Source organism: Benincasa hispida, chromosome 8 (genome assembly GCF_027475165.1).
Source record: "Benincasa hispida cultivar pf3 chromosome 8, pf3_genome.v1.1, whole genome shotgun sequence".
In the NCBI taxonomy this organism is placed as follows: Eukaryota; Viridiplantae; Streptophyta; class Magnoliopsida; order Cucurbitales; family Cucurbitaceae; genus Benincasa; species Benincasa hispida.
The window spans coordinates 3,646,552-3,664,638 of NC_143485.1; the positions used below are offsets into that span (position 1 = coordinate 3,646,552).

Sequence of the window (18,087 nt, forward strand, 5' to 3'; positions counted from 1 at the left end):
GTAGCCCCACTATCTAAGGGGATCGAATCCCAACTAAAACATGTTTGCTTTGATTCTCCCTTAGATTAAAAAAAAAAAAAATCAGAATATGAAAACCTAAATTACAGAACAAACACACATACTATAATTTTCTAGGTTAAACAGATATGAGAAAAGAACACAATACCTTCGAAGAACTCTTTTTTAGTCTTTCACTTCTTCCAACTGGTCGATCTCCTCCAACTGGTTAAACATGCATAAAACGGAAGCTAACAGAATCAAGAAGGTTTCAGAATTTATAACCTTTGTAGAATTCCTCTAAATCCTTGCTAATTCCACGAATTTGATCTTTAAATCTTCAGTAGACCACCAAGAGAATCTTATCTACTCTTCTCAGCCTTGGATTTGAGTGGTGGGACTCTAAAGTAGAAGGGAATTGGAGATGGATTGGAGAGGGTTTGAGAGAAAAAACTTTTTGCAGAATTTTTCAAAATTCTGATTGCATGATCCCCAAATTTCAGAAATTTGAAGTATTTATTCATTTGATTCATGCAAGCACTACAAGTATCAGCTGATGACACTTCAATTAGCATTATCCAAGTGGGCTAGGAGTTAATATATGGATTAATCTACTCAAAAGCTAATTTTTTGGGATAAATCCATTTTGACAATTTAAAACCCTTTTTAAATTCTAATTTATTCATTTTATCAAATTAAAAAAAAATTTAAATCTAATTTAAATTCAATTTCTAAAATTAATTTCTTCTTTTAAAATGAATTTAATTTAATTAATTAATTAAAAAAATTTAATTAATTAAATATCCTCAAGTATCTTAGGAGAACGAGGAACTACGTGCTCATATATGGAAGTAAGGATTTGATCCTTACGGGATATACTGACTTCGATTTTCAGACCAATATAAACTTTAGAAGGTCTACTTCGGGATCGGTGTTCACTCTAAATAGAGGAGCAATAGTATGGAGAAGTATTAAGTAGAGTTGCATTCCAGACTCCACAGTGGAAGCAGAATATGTTGCTTCTTGTGAAGCAACCAAGGAAGTAGTATGACTTAGGAAGTGCCTAAATGATCTAGAAGTTGTTCCAGACATGCGTTTGCCAATCACTTTGTATTGCAATAACAGTGGGACAGTAGCGAACTCCAAAGAACTTAGAAGCCATAAGCGCGGATAACATATTAAGCACAAATATCATCTCATCAGAGAGATTGTGCTAAGAGGAGACGTTATTGTGAGACAAATAGCGTCTGAGGACAATCTTGCTGATTCGTTTACAAAGGCCCTCCCGGCTAATATTTTCAAGGGTCACCTACAGAGTTTAGGAGTACGGGTAGAATAAATAGGGCAAGTGGGAGAAATTGTGGGTATAGGATGCCCTCGTTTATTGTATTTAATTTTCTCTCACAGCACGTAACTTTGTTGTAACCCACTAGGAGTTTTAGTCCAAGTGAGAGTTTATCGGGTTGTATGTCTTAAAACTCGTCGTTTTGTAAACAGTAAACATATATGAAGTTTATTCAAACAAGTGTTGTTGATTGTTTAATAACTCTAAACCCAATAAACTACGAACCATTGGCTATTGTCACGAATATTTAGACTTAATGTGGAGACATAAACTTGATCAAGGTCGAGTAAAATAGCCTAAATCGTCTATAGTACTTGGACTAGGTTGGGTACTTATTTCTGGAGATACTATTGAATACAGCTCGCTTTATGATTGTTACAAATGTTGTAAAGTGTCATAAACGATGTGATCGGTTTGTTCATATAGAGACATGTGAGCAGGGGTGTTCTACACGATGAGATTGTGTAAGACAGACCACAAAATAATCACTATTACGTATTAACACTGTTTACTATTAACGCTGATTAATTTCACTTCTTAATGACCATGATAACTTGATCTGAATCCTGAGTTGTCTATGAACTCCTGTTTATTCGCGATTGTCCCTTAACCTACATAGGTGAGGGTAAGCTCAACATCGTTGCTCAATGTGCCTCATATTTCAGGGATAAGATCGGGTAGATGGCTGGAGATATAGAATTTGCAAGATGGAATTCACTCCTACCTTTTTTAGTGATAGTAGAAAGGTTGTTCCCTTAAGGATTGATCTCGGGTCTTGAACAAGGGGCCACATCCTCTCGTTGGCCTGAGAGGGAATAGATTTAGTGATTATGATCCTAAACCAATTGTTCATTAGAGGGACAGTGGTACTTAAGAAGAAAAGATGTAACTCAGGGGTATTTCGGTATTTGACCTAGCTGAGGTTACGAACAACCTGTGAATGATCAACTTATTGATGATGGTTATATCAAATGGACACATAATATATCTACAGTAAGGGGAATGCACCTATAGGCTATAGTGGACAGTCCCGTTAGTTAACGAATGTTGATTAACTAGGTTAAAGAGTTTGACCGTTTAGTCTTGGATCGTTGGAGCCTATGATTTGTAGGTCCATCGGGTCTCCTTACTAGCTCAATATGGACAAAATTGAAGAACTAGGTGAAGTAAGAATTTGAAATGTTCAAATTCGGATTTTAAGGAAAATTGTATTTTATATGAGACATAATTTACAATTAAATAATTTATTTATTAATTAATTATTTTTTGAGAGTATACTTGATCATGAAAGTGTTTTTTAAACTTGATTAATGTGATTAATCAAAGCTAGGTGTCATAAACAATTTAATATGTTATATTAAATTTATTTATTTTATTTAATTGAAATTGTTTTAATTAAATAATTTCTAAATTTGAAAAATTGTATTTCATTTTTTTAATAAAAATTTAGTTAGTGGAAAAATTCAATTGTTGAATTTTTCCACTAATCAAGTGGACTTTGAAGTGACACTTCCCAAGCTTGACACGTAGAGATTACATGCTAGTAGAGTTTGGGGTAGAAGACATGTAAAATGGGATTTTGCATTTGTTTTCTCTATAAATGGCTTTATTTTTTAAATTTGCAAGACTAATGCTTCCACAAATTTTGACCTAAACTCTTCCACCTTAACTCTCCTTTACCCTCCTTCTTTCTATAGTGAAATTCCCTTATTTTCACTAACAAAACGGTCCCACCACCGTGTTTTTCAACTAGAGAATAGCGAGGATTTACTGTTGATGGTGTCGTTCGTGCACGGGAGAGGAAGTTGCAATGGAGTCTTCAAAGGTTATATTTTCTATCCCTTTTGCATGCTTACTCTTGTTTTTATTGCAATTAGAATGTTGTCGATTTCATCGCTTATGTTCCATCAGTATTATAGGAGTAAAACAATAATTTTAACCCAGTTATTACTACGAATGACCTGTGAATTATCAACTTACTGATCATGGTTAAATCAAGTAGATAGAAATATATCTATAGTGAGAAAAGTGTAGCTTCTGGGCTTTAGTGGAGTGACCCGATAATTAATGAATGTTGATTAATTTGGTTTAAAGAGTTTAGCCAATTAATCTTGGATCGTTGGAGCTCATGATCTGTAGGTCCGTTTGGTCCCTCTACTAGCTTATAAATGGAATAAACCCTAGAATAGCATGATGAGAGAATTTGAAATGTTCAAATTTGAATTAAGGGAATTGTTAATTATATATGATATAATTAAACGTTTAATTATCGAATTAAACGAAATTGGAAAGTTGGAGAATATTTAAATATGATTTAAATATTAATTTCATGAATAAGGATTCATGTTTATAATTGGTGTATCGTTAATTTAATATTTGATAATAAATTAATTAATTAAATTGATTAAAAATAATTTTATTTTAAAATTAATTTTGGTTAAAATTACTTATTTAAATATTAATTATTGAATTAATATTTAATAATAAAATTGTTTTTAAAATTTGAATTGATTTTATATTAAAAAAAATTCAGTTTAATCCAATTTGGATGAAAGTGGGTTTCTCCCACTTCTTCCTGTTGGGGTTGATGCCCTAAATCTCGTAGGGTCCTATAGTTTGTAAACACTTGTATGAACAAACATTCTGTGATTTATAATATATGATATTTTATTCACTTGTCTATGAAATATTTGATATTTTAGTTGCATTAACCATAAGCCAATAAACTAAGATCCATGGTTATCGTTGTAACTTAAAATGTGAAGACATACAAGTAGATCGTGTTTTAAGTGATAAACTAAATGGTCTGTAGTATATGGATAAGGTTGGATACCTTATCCTGGTGACACTACGAGTATGGCCCGCTTTGTAGGTGTTACAAATGTAATAGACATGCGAGCGAGGATATTCTATACAAAGAAGTTTGTATAAGACTGGACAACGAAATATTTAGTCTCTTTATATAACGTTGTTCATAATTGAGACTTTCATTTCACTAAGATAACCATAGGTAACATGACCTTAACCTGAGTGAGTTGTGAACTTCTACCTATGAGGCCGGTCCTTTGATTTGCATGGGTGAGAGTGGCCAGATCGCCGACTCAACAAGCCTACCATTTTAGAGATTCGTCTGATTGAGGAGCTGGGAACTCAGCTACATAAGATGGAATTCACTCCTTCCCCGAAGCAGGGGAAAGTAGATAAATTGCTCCCTTAAGGGCTGATTTCGGGTCTTGAACAATGTGGCACCACACCCTCTCTTGACCCAAGAGGGGTTTAGTCATAGTGGGACTATGATCTATTGTTCATTAGAGGAATCAGTGGTATTGAAGAAGTTAGATGTAACTACAGGGGAAAACGGTAAAATGGTCCAGCTGTACTTACGAGAAATTTGTGAAGGGTCATCGTATTGTTGATTGGTTATATCCAATGGACACAGAAATATATTTGTAGTGCGAAGAGTGTAGCTGTCGATCTTTAGTGGAGTATCCGGCAGTTAACGGATGGTGGATAATGTGATTAAAGAGTTTAATCAGTTATTCACGTATCGTTGGAGCTAAGGGTGGAATCGGTTCGGTTCGGTTTGGTTTGATGGTTAAACCGAACCAAATCACTTTTGTTTATACATGAAACTGAACCGCACCATTTATGCGGTTCGAACCGAACTGGTTCAATTAAGTTCGATTCGATCTCATATATTTATATTTAAACGGTTTGGTTCGGTTTAGAAATCGGTTTTCAAGATTTGAATTGAACCGAACCGTTTAAATTTGATTTAAACAACCGAATGAACCGCATCGAACCGAAAAATTCAATTTTGCTTATAAATAGGTTCGGTTCGATTCGATTTTGCAATTCGGTTCGGTTTGAGCAGTTTTTTTGTCCACTTCTAGTTGGAGCTTCAAGCTACAGGTCCATAAGATCCCCTTGGTACCTCAATGGATTTAAGTTGAGAATCAGTTTTTGGGTTAATTTAAAATGTTCAAATTAATAAAAGAGAATTTGATTATATATGATATCATTAAATTAATTCAATTATATATAATATAATTAATATAATGTATTTGATACATTAATGTTTAATTGGAAGAACTAATATTTGAATATGATTCAAATATATTTTTTATGAATAAGATTCATAGTTATTAAATTTAATATAAATATGATTTATATTAAATACCATAAATAAAGAAAAAGAACTATGGTTTATATATTGTATATGATGCAATATTAAAATTATAGGTTATAAATATAATATGATAATTAGTTATCATATTCATTTATGTTTATTAATTATTTGATAATTAAATTTCTTTTTCTCCATAATCACTCTTAGTGGGTAGTTATATGGTTTTATGGCAAATTTGGGATAAAATGAAATTGGATTTCGAAATCACACACGACTGACATTATTAGTAATCGTGTAAGAAAGTCTTACTATACGATCACTTGAGAGACTACACGATCAAGTAGCTAGTCTATGCAATAGATTTTCTCATCTACACGATAGAATTGTTCGTTTACTCGATCGTCTTCCTCCTCCACACTAAACCTTCCCTTAAACCAAAATAAACCAGAGCCTACCACTTATGGATTCTCACACCGAGAATACCAAGATAATCTAGTGGTAGTGTCCATTTTGTTCGAAGATCGAGTTGCTACTTATTCGAGGAAGATCGAGTTGTTCGCTGCGTTCGTGAGCGAGTTTGATCAAGGGATTTACTTAAAGAACAGTTCTTCAAAGGTATAATCTCTTATCCTTAGTTTTTGTTTCCAAAGCATGCTGTAATTTAAGTTCGTTGCATAATCTGTTCTGTATGACTGTAAATGTATGAGTTAATTCATAATGGGATTTGGACGATCCGCTTACGCTCAAAAGTCCTCTGTAATTAGAGTTCCTTCACTTCCACTCTCTCATCCACCTCCTAATTCCATTACATTATGAACTTCTTGGTGTGAAGTTATGCGATAGTTAGTTTGCATGTTGTTTTTCAATAAAAATCACTTTCATTCAACTGAGAAAAACTTATGCATGCAACTTGATTTTGACTCGAGGGAAAGGTTCTCTCAAGTTTCTTTGTCACAAATCTAAACATCTCAAAAACTTCCCTTAAAATTAACTCTCATTTTGGATCCCACCATCCAATCTAAGGTCCTAGAAGATAGTAGAGAAGATTAAGTTGTGGTCTGCAAGGTGTTCCAGAGGAGAATCGAGTTGGATTGAAGATTTGAAGAGTTCATCGAAGGTATATTTCAGAAACACTTTTTCCTTAATATGAACATGCTAGCTTGATGCTAAAATTAATGGAATTGGAGTGCTTAAGATCCAAATTGCTTCCACTTGTTGATTGTCAACACCAACATATACAGCATGTGTCCATTTGATCAATGTATTTTAATGTCTTGAATATAATGAATTTGACTTGTTGATCATTGACACGTAACATCAATCAAGATTCTTCTTGTAGATAGAAAGGGTTTGCCCAAAATAATCAGGACTTCTTGATCTGCTTCATAGTCCAAGATGATAAAGTTTGCAGGAAAGATGAATTTACCCACTTGGACTAACACATCTTCTATTTTTCCTTCCAGATACGTGATGGATCTGTCTACTAGTTGTAGAGTGATTGTGGTTAGTCGTGCTTCCCCTATACCCAGTTTCTTGAAAACGGATAAGGGCATAAGATTGATACTGGCCTAGGTCACACAGCACATGACTGGCATCAATTTCTCCAATTGAACAGGGAATGGTGAAACTACCAGGGTTCTTCATCTTTCTAGGCATGCTATCTTTAAATAGTGTAGTGCATTCTTGCGTTAATGCTATCGTTTCAAACTCTCCCAACCTTATCTTCCTTGATAGAATATTGTTCAAAAATTTGACGTAGCTGGGCATCTACTTCAATGCTTCCACAAGAAGGATGTTAATGTGCAATTGCTAGCACATCCAAAAATAGCCTGAAACTTCCTTTATCATTCTTTTTCTTCAAATGTTAAGGAAACGGTGGTTTTGGACACATGGCATGCGTTACATCGGTTCCTAAAGTTTTCAGAACCGAAGTTATGGTAGAGGCAGATGCTTTACTGTCATTAGCCTGTGTAATTTGCGTTTGAGTGCGTTCCTTGATTTCCTGTGTTGAAGATGAGTTTTACAGGCCATTGGATGTTTCTGAAGTTTGTTTGTTGTTGGCACTATTTTCATTTGTTTCGTTTGGCTTAGCTTTTTCTTTTTCCATTATACGATTGGGCAAAGATTCGCCATTTCGCAATGTCACAGCTTGACATTGCTCTTTTCCATTATTCCCAAGTTGCTTAGGAACTTCTGTATTGCTAGGCAACACTCCATTAGGCTATTTTTCAACTCGGCCACAATCTATCCAACTTGAACTTCTAGGTTTCATATCAATGATGTTTGGCTCTAAAGCAATGCATCATTCTTTTTCATGTAATCCTATATCAATACTTTTAATGATGATGGTTCAAATGAACTAGCTTGTTGTTGATGCCTATGATGCGTTTGTTGGTGGTTCTTATTACCTTGGTGAAACCCTAAAGGCATTCCTCTATTTGTTTGTTGTTAATGACCTTCACCATCTGTGATCTGTTGCTATTGATTTCCTCCCCATAAAAAATTTAGGTGGTTTTTCCATCCCGAATTATAATTGTTCCCATAGGGATCATTGCTTACAAAAATACTGATTACGAATTGTGGGGGTACATGACGTACTCATGAAGCTCACCGTATGCTACACAACTTACTGCAGCTACTTGATTCAACGCATTGACTTGGTTAGCTTGGTTGGCCAATGCTCCATTGTTTAGGGCCATGGTCTGCAACAAGCTAGTCCTAGTTGCAATTTGTGCTGACTATTGAGTGACCGCTTTTATTGCAATTCTTCCAGCAGTTTTCCATTTTTTCATTGACTTGGTTCCATAACATTGTCTTCCTACTCATTATTTCTAGAGATCCTGTCCAAAATTGCTTTGGCTTCTGTGTATGTCTTGTCCATTAATCCTCTTGCGGTGAAGGCATCTACTATTGATTATGAAGAACGATTTAACCCATTGTAGAATAGTTTCATCCGGATGCAGTCCGGTATGCCATTGTGTGGGAAATTTTAGGAAAACCTTTTAAATTTTTCCCAAGCTTCGCTCACAGTCTTTGTATCTTTTTGTCCAAATGTTACAATGTCGTGTCAACACCTTGCATTCACTGTTGGGGGAAAGTATTTCTACATAAATGTCTCAACCATTTGTTCTCACATAATGACTTCATTCAGAACGAGTATGCCCACTATCGAGCTTCATCTCGTTGTGAGAAAGGAAATAGTGATACACAGATCCCTTTAGATGTGATTCCAAGGATCACAAATGTATTGCAAATTTCTATTAAACGTTCCAAGTGTGCATGCCAATCTTCGCCAACAGTACCTCCAAACTGGCTTGGAGCATTTGTAACATTATAAGTTTCATCTCAAACCTTATTCTTTTGAAAACTAGAGGCATAATGCCCAGGGAGAAATCATAGAGATTGGGCGATGCATATTCCTTTATGGACCTATTTCGATCATTGGCCAACAAGATGGGATCATGTTATGCGTCTGCATTTCCTAAGGCATTGACTGCAAGGCTAGCATTGACTGCGTTTTCTGGCAGATTCTCATTGTTGTTATTTTGATCTGCCATGTTCCTTTCCATTTGTCTTTGATGCCTATTAGATCTTGCTCTTCGATGGAAAATTCTTTCAATCTCTAGGTCGTATATTAGCTCTGATACACCCTCGTTGCTCATATAACATTTGCAAGCTCAAGCTAAACTTGCAATACACCTTTGATTGAGAATGTCTCTAAAAATAAAAATAAAAAGAACCATAACAAAAATTAATTAGAAAAAATCCTTGCAACGACACTAAAAACTTGTTGCTCTCAATCTATAATGAAAGAATGATTATTGTTATTGTTGTTGAATGCTTAGGTTATCTTTAATTAAAAAAATGTTTTCTCTAACCAAGCCCATATATAACTTTATTGGAGCATCCTGGTGAGTACCAAGGTCGAACTCAGGGACTTTTATAGCAATTAATTAAATTTGGTCCTATTGATTTTCACAACTATGGTTAATCAATTTTTGGTTGAATGTTTAAACTAATGAAGTAAAAAGGCTATCTAATGACTGATGCAAGGAAAGGCAAGATGAAAGATGCGTTGAAGGTGAAAGATAGGTATGCGTTGACGATAGAAATTGGTATGCGTTAATGATGGAAAAATGCAACACAAGTATATTAAGCTTGAGTTAAATGTCTAAAAAGTGATGAGTAAAGTAGGGTTGAGAAAATTCATCAACATCCACACGAATTTGTACATAAGAATCCATTCATGTCTTTAACTTAACAAAGTAAGATACCCACTTCTCAGTGTTTAAGCCATATTAAACTTATCTCTAAGATGCATGCTTAAGTTAAATAAACAAAAGGTTGTCTTTATTTCTAAAACCACAACTTTTCCTGTTTAATGATTTTCACAACCATTTACTCTCTCCAATAGTTAGCTATTTCTCTTTAAATCAATTGATCAGATAGATTCAAGTATTGAAGTTATGTACACATTAAACAAGATGAACTTCTACTTATGGAAAGCTCGTTAGAATGTTGATTTATTCTTCCTGGCCCATCAATAACTTAACTACTCATAGTAGAGAAAAGTAAGCATATGGATGGATGAGAGATGATGAAGATTATGATTTCTATTAAGGATGAAGTATAAACAAGTTGTCAATGTCTTAATACAAATTCTAAAGAGAACAAGAAAATGGGTGAAAGGAGATTGATTAAAGAAATGGAAGTGTCAAGTCGCCGGTCATAACCTTCTGTTTCTATTGGCTATTGTGATCAGCTACTACATTTGTGTTGGGAAATGAATGATGGATTTCTCCCCTGTATCTTTTTTCTTCGAGAACTCGAGAATTTCTCGTCTAGAACTTGAAAGAAGAAGAAAGATCGAGCAAAGAATCAACTCGGCAAAAGAATTGGGAAGAAGAAGAGCAATCTCACAAAGCCTTCTAAAGTGTGCAAGACTTGAGCTATTTATAGTTTCACTTGATAGTTCCTCAAAGCTCTCTCTAATGATTTTCAAACACACTTTATATTAAATTTCATACCCAGCTCCACCGCTTTCCTCATGTCATCAATTCATTGGCTCTACTACATCTCTTTCCCATCAACTACCAACTTGCACTTTGATTAGACATATCATCGCCCATACATTTTCATATTTTTATTGCATGTTTCTTTTCAACGCATGGTTCCGCTTTCAGCACATGATTATGTTGGTTCGGTCTTCTTATGTGTTTACTATGTCAGCATCATCTTTCTTTGACATGTTTATATTCCATTGTAATCCAAATCCCGCGTTTATAGAGCTTAGAATTGTAACATTTAAGGACAAATAGTTTTACAAGTGTTAAACTCAAAGACGATCTTTTTGGCATGATTATATTCTCAAATTAACACACATTTTCACTGAATTTTCCTAGTTATTCTAAATAAGAAGCAACAATAAATTTTATTTATATAAGTTATCAGCTCACTATGTACCATCGCATATTTTAGAGTGGGAAACAAAAATGTGTGCTCTCAAATTCCACTATTTCCTCTTTCTTCTACCTATTCATTCTATTTGCCCAAAAATTCATTCAAAAAGCTTTCTCCACCTTTCTTCTATTTATGATTCGTATGGACAATAAGCTATCTCCAATGGTGTAAGATTTACAGTAGTGATGGTCTTCTTACCCAGATGACAAGTGTCTTGTTCTTCGCTGAACTAAGGCCTTCGATAGCTTCACGAGAACAACGACAACCAACAACACCATACAATTCTGCAACAACTTGCTTCAGCAAACCCATACAAGACCACCACATCCTATTGAGTGGGATGTGATTTGACAACAAATGTTGCCACCACAAGTTGTTGAGCTTTGGACAAAATATTAGAAGGGCAACTGTCCCGCGTTGGAAAAGTTCAAGAAAGTGATGGGCTCCAAGCACTATACAAGGAGCCTATGCTTTTAGTTTCAACTCATCCCAATTTGTAGCACTTTAAGCTTGGTATACTAGATCAGTTGTGTGAGTGGTATGATGTTTTAAGAGTAGTCGAGAAGAACTATTCTATGTGATTGTAATCATTTTTCGCTCACTTGCTTTCCTAACACGAATGAGCGGTAAACACCAACATCTAACCCTGTTGCTCAAAATGTTTGCTTTTCACTTTTTCCCAGTTTCTAATCTTTTTGGACTGCCTTTCAGATTGATGAAAATTTCTTGCTCCTACCTTTTTTATATCCAATCAAAATCCCTAGTTGTTGCTTAAGGGTGGGTTTGGTTTAACTTTTCAAGTGTTTAATTTTGAAAATAAGTCATTTTTAAAAAAAAAAAAAAAAAAGAAATGTGTGGCAACCACTCGAAATAGATTTTGGAACATTTTCAAAGTGTATTTTAAACGATTTTTATCAAAAGAGTTTAAATAAAAATAACTTTTTTTTAAAAAAAAAATTCTGTAGTCAATCCAAACAGGCCCCAAGTTATTCTACTCAATGAAAACTTGATCCTTAATTAGTCTTTGATTTGGGGTGAAAATTATTGCTATCTTTTCTTCCTTGCCAAACCTATATAGGGTAAAACTCAAAACCAATCTTTCTTATTCTACAATTGTTTCTATTCTTTAGAGGGTAAACAAAAAATAAGCTCTTTTATTCATTTTATTTCTTTCTTTCCAGACTTGTAAAGATAAACTTAAAATCAAACCCAAATGTTCATTTTCTTTACTTTTTTGTTGTATGCTCTTATTCACCAAATCTATGAAGAGTAAGCTTAAAATAAAACTCAATTGTGTTTATTTGTTTTTAATGTTTTCTTAATTCTTAATGGGTTAGGTGGGTTTGGTAGAAAATGAGAAGTGTAGAGCTCGTTTGATAATGTTCTCGTTTTTTACTTCAAGAAATTAACCATTTTTTTATGCCAAAAATCGTCGGCATAGACTCCAAAATGTGTCGGAAAGGCTCTTCTAATGGTTAACAAGGTGTCGGGAGTTTGGTTGGGATAACTCCAATGGTTAACAAGGTATCGAGAATGCTTATCTCCCAGTGATGATACTACATCGTTGGTGGATAAGGTATCTCTCGACAATAAACCCACACCGTGGGGAGATACCAACACCAAGGCGTCCACTTTTGATTTGAGTTCTCTCTCGATGCTTCGTTGGTAACTATAGGATCTTCCAATGGTTGTTGTAGCATCGAGAGATCTGTATTTCAAAATAGAAATAAATTTCCCTATAGACCTTCCAGAGATCCATCGAGAAATCTACTATCTGTTTGACGGTTTGTTTTCCGTCGGGAGTTTGGTTACCATTTTTTTCTTTATTTTGTATTATTTTAGTTATGGTCTCAAAACCTAATATTTTAACACAAAAAAATGACATGACATTATATTGAAGTCAACCAATAATTGTTCATAATATTGTTTTTTCATAACATTAAAGTCATCCCTACTAAAAAAAATAAGGCTTACATAAATAGTTAAAAAAAAAAAACACAAGTATTCCACAAATACATTGTTGGGTTGTATGTCCTAAACCTCGCAGTTTGTAAAGTTAAACATATTCTATTCTCAATAAAGATATTATCCAATATTACATCAATAAAGTTGTTATTGAATCTATAAATTGCATTTATAAAGTCTACATCCAATAAACTAAGATCCATGACTATTATTTGAATACTTGAACTAAAATAACTAAAAGATCTTTTTTTCTGGAAAAGGTCTTAGAGCCAAAGAATCCTTAAAGCTGGTACATTCAGACCTATGTGGTCCGATAAATGTTAAAACTAGAAGAGAGTATGAATATTTCATCTGTTTCGTTGATGATTATTCTAGATATTGACATATTTACCTAATACATCATAAGTCCGATATACTTGAAAAGTTCAAGGAATATAAGGTAGAGGTTGAAAACCACTTAGGTAAAAAGTTTAAAACACTTCGATCAAATCGAGGTGGTAAGTATATGGACTTGAAATTCCAAGACTATTTGATAGAACATGGAATTCAATCATAACTCACAGCACCTGGCACACCACAACAAAATAGTGTGGTAGAAAGGATAAATAGAACCTTGTTAGACATGGTTTATTCTATGATGAGTTATGCCCAGTTGCCAAATTCTTTTTGGGGTCACGCAGTTCAGACTGCAGTATATATTTTGAACATGGTTCCCTCGAAAAGTGTTTCTGAAACACCTTACAAGTTCTGGAGAGGACGTAAAGGTAGTTTACATCACTTCAGGATATGGAGATGCCCAGCACACGTGTTGGTGCAAAATCCTAATAAAATGGAATTTAAGAATGCTTCAGTGGGAGATTAATAGTGATAACTTGTAGAAATACAAGTTATTTATACCGTTTTATTTAGATTATGCGGCAAAAAGAAGGAAAAGTTGCGTCGACCGTATAGAAATTGGCTTAGAAACGCAAAAATTGTAAAGTGTCGTAAGCACACCCGCTAACCCCATTGCGATGACAAAATGGAATGTCCAAGTCTTTGTTTTGTAGGAAACAGGTCACCGCATGCGATAGTCGCTTGAGGATAAAAATGAACAACGCATTATCACTGCATGCGACAATCAATCAAGAACGAAAAAGAACAATGCAATTGCAGCGCATGCGTTGATCGATCATGGACTCAAACGATCAACGCATTTCCACCGCATGCGGCAATCGATAAAAGACCAAAACAATTACACTGTATGTGGCGATCGATCATAGATGAAAAGAGCGACGCATTCGCAATGGCTTCTAAAATTGTACAGCTTTTCTGTTGTACGATTCTAACGAATTAAATGTAGAGCAAAGCGGACGTTTCCACTAAGCCATGGTAGGAAAAATAAGCTTTTCAGGGTGGGACCACTGATGCAGAAGGTGCCAAGGTCTATAAATAGCTACATCAAATTCAAAGAAAGGAGGCTGGTCTGAAGAGACAACTTAGAGAAAATCTGGGGAGAAAGACGAGACAAGGCCGAAAGGTAAGTCTCTAGAGCAAGAAATTCATTCCCATTCCCGAAGAAGAAGCTCTGTGCAAAAGGTCACTTCTACCTGGAAAACAAGCCTGAGAGGGAAGTTCTCCACTCCATTCCTACCACACGCCGGCAAGCAAATCGTCTCCGATCAGGATCCGTGTCAAGACATTGACACTCTTTCCGTATTTGTTCTCATTTTCTATTCATCTACTGTGTTCATCTCTAATCTTTCATTCATTGTCTGTAACAAACGCTTATCTTTAGATTTCAATGTCATTATCATATTCATCATCATCTCTTTTTCTTCACCATACATTCATCATCCATTTCTTTCACCATGTGTAACTAATCCCCCGGGGTAAAGGGGAAGGTTTAAGCGAGTAAGTTAATCCTTGTTGAAGAAATTAGCTAAGTTTAGCTAACGCATGCTCGACGGCATCTTCACCTGTGAGAGCAGAAGTGAAGATGTCATTCCGCCTCTCGAAAGAAGGTTGGAAGAATGTGTTAACTAAAGCGAGAAGAATTTCCAGAGATGGAAACAACCTTGCGTTCACCACGTTCATCACTGTTTCACCATAGACATATGGGAACGCGACTGATCACTGAAAGGTGTAAGCCAAGGGAAAGCAGAACCTTAGTTGCGTCCTCAACAAAGATTGACGAACTTACGATGTCCTTTCCCTCAACCCATTCTCTTTCTGACACACTTCACAAGACTTGCCACCACATTTATCAGATACTTTTGTACATCTTCACAGCCAGTCCTCACTTTATATATTTAATTGTTTATTCATTTATTTGATACCGCAATTTACTTATCACCGCATTTTATTATCGCACTTTATTTATCATCGCATTTTATTTCATTATCGCATTTTACTTATTATTGCATTTTACTTTTTAAATCCAATTCATTATTCTTTTTGTTTACGGTCGCATATACCACATCAGTATCGCATTACTCATCGCAATCCCCGTGTTTGACCTCAGATCACTCTGAGAAACTTGCGTTGGAATTATACTTGGTTCCAGCGTAAGAAAACTTGTGACACGCGCATACTACACGAACGCATACTACGAAAGTAATAACTTGTAGAAATACAAGTTATTGTGGCTCAAAAGTTGGAACAATTAGGGTCTTTAATGATAAAATCTCATCATTTTTAGAGAAAACGCATGGAATTTCTCGAACACTATCAAACTCATGCAAAAGAATGTTTATTGCTAAAATATTGCGGCACTAACGCATGATATTGCAGAATCTCAACAAAAGGCTAACGCATGATTAAGAAAAGTGTCGCAGGCAAAGTCTTAACGCATGGGGCATGCGTCGAAGGGATTCAACGCAAGGAAGATTCATTGATTCAGGCTGTTTGTGTCAAATCACCACTTGCAAGCATGGACACCTACAGCGGGCGGTGTCTGAAAAGCATTTGAGTGTCAGGTGGCTGACCAGGGTATGGAATTTAATGCTGCCCATCATCAAGTTGGAGAAGACCGACGCCTATAAATAGAATAAATCCCACCAGATGAAAGAGTTTGGAATTTAGTTCTCAGATCATAAGCTTAGTCTTAGTTTAGAATCTTAGATCTTTAAAGCTATGCTGTGGTGCCGAGAAGAACAAGAGGGAAGAGAACCACCACCATCGTCGATTAAGGAGTGGAGGAAGCTGAGCTCGAGAGAGACATTTCTTCCAATTCTTCCACAAGTGGTTGTACATGACTAGAATTGAGCCAAAGAGGACAACTCTGCGGCTTGACTCCTTTCATTTCATCTTACTTATCGCTTTCATCTTCTCATTTGATTAAGTATTGGTTTTTTAAAGACAATCAGTTTCTTTATAAATTCTCATATTTGATCTATCATACTTTGCCACTGTTCATTTCTTGTTTATGTTGGATGCGTCTATAACTTCATGCAAAATTCCATTTCGAATGCTTAAGCCAACTAAATCAAATGGTAAAAGCATCTTTAGCTTAAACTATTCGAGAGAATAAGTAAGCCAACATCAAGTTAGAAACGCTTAGTACATCTAGAGATAGACGCACTGGTGCTTTATTGCATCCTGTGTTTGACACATACATCCTAGAGATAGGTATTGTATGATATTCGCATTGAGAAGTGTCGAATAGAGTCTAACGCATAAACGGAGATAAACAAGTCATCTCATTCGCATCACATTCTTGTTTGTGTAATCCAACTTAGATCGACGCATATCATTTACATTAAACTCCATTTTCACACGACTCATCATTCTCTACTCGACCCTTTTGTATTTTCTTGCACACACACACAACAGCTTAGTGTAAATAACTCATTTCTACATACACTTAGGATATCTTTACAACAATTACAACGCAAGGTCTGCGTTAACTTTAATCTGAATCCCTGAGTTCGACCCTGGACATACCAGGAACCTAGTTGGACATACCAGGAACGTCATGCGTCCTGTTGCACATCACTAACGCATCATAAACGCATCAACGCATCATTCATAATTACACTTATTTTTCCAATTATTTTATACGATACACTACTAAGCTCGAATCACAAAATCAACGAACAATTTTTTGGCACCGTTGTCGGGGATTCAACAAAAAAACTAACCAGAAATTTTGCTTGTATCTTTTGTAGGAAAACATCAGCTGGGGGAGTATTACGAGCTAATCCGAAGCTTGTAAACGTTTATGAGCAGGGAGAGCACTCCTAAACTTGTATATGACCCCGAAGTTGAAAGGACCTTCCGACGAAGAAATCGATCTAATCGTCGCCGTAGGTTAAGGCAACAACTGCTCAGACAACAAACCAGGTAACAACAAATGGCAGACGAACAAGCGAATCAAAACTTAGCTCAACAGCTAGCCCACGCTGCGCAAAATCCTATCATAATGGCAAACAGTAGTATGCGTCCCATGCGGAAGTATGCGTCTCCTGGGTTGTATGATTTCTCACCAAGGATCATATACCCAACGCCAGATGGGACAAGATTTGAGATGAAATCTGTGATGTTACAAATGCTCCAAACAGCTGGACAATTTGGGGGTGCTCGGGGAGAAGGCCCTCACGCCCACATGAAACGTTTCCTGGAGACGTGCAACTCATTTGTGATTCCTGGAATCACCCCATAAGCTATCAGGCTATCTTTATTCCCATATTCTCTGTGTGACGATGCAAAACAATGGGTAAGTTCTTTGGAGCCTGGTGAGATCACAACCTGGGAAAAGTTGGTGGAGAAATTCATGCAGAAATACTTCCCACCCACCACCAACGCAAGGAGGCGGAGAGAGATCATGAACTTCGAGCAGGAAGAATTTGAAACCTTGAGTGCCGCATGGAAGCGCTTCAAAGGATTAGTCAAGAATTTCCCCAATCATGAATTACCGTTAACCATCCAAATGGAGACTTTCTATGGCGGATTAAACAGAGCATCTCAAATGGCAGCCGACGCAGCTGCAACTGGCGGTATCATGGACAAATCTTATACTGAAGCTAAGGAAATATTGGACCGCATAGCCAAGCATAATATGGAATAAGTGGATGACACTTACGACGCAAAAGCAGAAAGAAAGAGGCGACCTCAGAATGTGAATTCTATTGACTCTAATGCAATAGCCACGCTCTCTGCACAAGTGGCTACTATGACAAACCTTTTGCAGAATATGTCATTAGGGAACGCA

The 18,087-nt window shown here is 35.7% G+C and overlaps 1 non-coding gene across 1 annotated transcript; it reads right to left on the reverse strand.

The window, feature by feature from the left end:
- Positions 1-17,685: 17,685 nt before the first annotated feature.
- On the reverse strand, positions 17,686-17,789 carry LOC120084293 (small nucleolar RNA R71). Its single transcript, XR_005483657.1, has one exon. It is a non-coding gene; the product is annotated as a small nucleolar RNA R71 (small nucleolar RNA).
- Between the last annotated feature and the right edge of the window lie 298 nt (positions 17,790-18,087).